Consider the following 1,878-nt stretch of genomic DNA (forward strand, 5'->3'; position numbering starts at 1 on the left):
TCTTGCTAAGGATTGCATTAGTTATTCTGGGTCTCTTATTTTTCCAATGAATTTCATGATTGTTTTTTCTATATCTCTGGGGAATGCCATTGGGATTTTGATTGGAATTGCATTTAATCTGTATAGTGCTTTTGGTAGTATGGTCATTTTGACAATATTAATTCTGCCTATCCAAGAACAAGGGATATTTTTTTATCTTCTAAGTTCTTATTAATTTCTTTCTTTAGCATTCTATGGTTTTCACTATACAGGTCTTTCACTTCTTCCATTAAGTTGTTTCTTTCTTTCTTTTTTTCTATCTATCTATCTATCTATCTACCTATCTATCTGAGGCTATTGTAAATGGGGTAATTTTTCTCGTTTCTCTTTCAGAGGATTTGTCAATATTACTTTAATTTCTTTTGTTTTTATGATTGCTCTGACAAGTGTTTCAAGAACTATATTAAATAGAAGTGGTGAACAAGGGAATCCCTGTCTTGTTCCAGTTTTTAGATGGAATGTTCTCATTATTTTTCCATTTAGAATGATGTTGGCTTGGAGCTTAGCATAGACAGTTTTTACAATTTTGAGATAAGTACCTATTATCCCTAGTTTTTCTAATGTTTTGAGTATGAAGGGTTGCTATATTTTGTTGAATAAGTTTTCTGAATCTATTGAGATGACCACGAGTCTATTGATGCAATGAATTACATTTATTAATTTTCTTATATTGAACCAACCTTGTATCCCTGGGATGAACCCCATTTAATCATGATGCACTATCTTTTTGACGTTTTTGTTTTTGCCAGGATTTTATTCACAATTTTTGCATCCATGTTTATTAGAGATACTGGTCTCACGTTTTCTTTCTTTGTTGTTTCCTTGCCTGGTTTTGGAATCAGGGTAATATTGTTCTCATAGAATGAGTTTGGAAGTGTTTGCTCTGCTTCTATTTCATGAAATAATTTGAGGAGTATTGGTATTAGTTCTTCATTAAAGGTCTTTTAGAGCTCAATTGTGTATCCAAGGTCCTGGACTTTTCTTGGTTGGTAATGTTTTGATGGCATCTTCTATTTCATTGCTTGAAATTGATCCATTTAAATCATGTATATCATCCTGGTTCAGTTTGGGCCAATCATGTGACTCTAGAAATATGTCAATGCCTTTGGTATTTTCTATTTTATTGTAGTACAAATTTTTCAAAATAATTTCTGTAGTGTCTATTGTGATATTTTCTTTTTCATTACATATGTTAGTAATTTGAATTTTCTTTGTCCATCTCTTCATTTGCATTGCTATAGGTTTATCGATTTTATTCATTTATTCAAAGAACCAAATTTTTGTCAACATTTTCAATTGTTTCTTTTGTTTCAGTTTCATTGATTTCAGCTCTAATTTTAATTATTTCCTGTCTTCTACTGCTTTTGTGGTTGATTTGTTCTTCTTTATCTAGGGTTTGAGATTTAATGTTAGGTCATTTATTTGTTGGCTTTTTTTTTTCTTTTAAGGAATGAACTCCATGCAATGAACTTTCCTATTAATACTGCCTTCATAGTGTCCCAGAAATTTTGATTTGTTATATCAATGTTCTCATTTCCCTCTAAGAATTTTTTTAATCTCTTCCTTGATGTCTTTTGCAACCATTGTTCATTCGTTAGCATATTATTTAGTCTCCAGGTGGTGGAGTAGTTTTTATTTTTTTATTTTATCATTGATTTCTCATTTCATTCCATTATGATCTGATAGAATGCAGGGTAGTATCTCTACTTTTCTTTGTATTTGTTAAGAGTCACTTTTGGCATAATATATGGTCTATTTTAGAGAAGGATCCATGTGGGGCTGAGAAGAAAGTGTATTCACTCGTTGGAGCAGTAAATATTCTATATATGTCAGTTAAGT

Source organism: Callospermophilus lateralis, unplaced genomic scaffold, assembly GCF_048772815.1.
Source record: "Callospermophilus lateralis isolate mCalLat2 unplaced genomic scaffold, mCalLat2.hap1 Scaffold_286, whole genome shotgun sequence".
NCBI lineage: Eukaryota > Metazoa > Chordata > Mammalia > Rodentia > Sciuridae > Callospermophilus > Callospermophilus lateralis.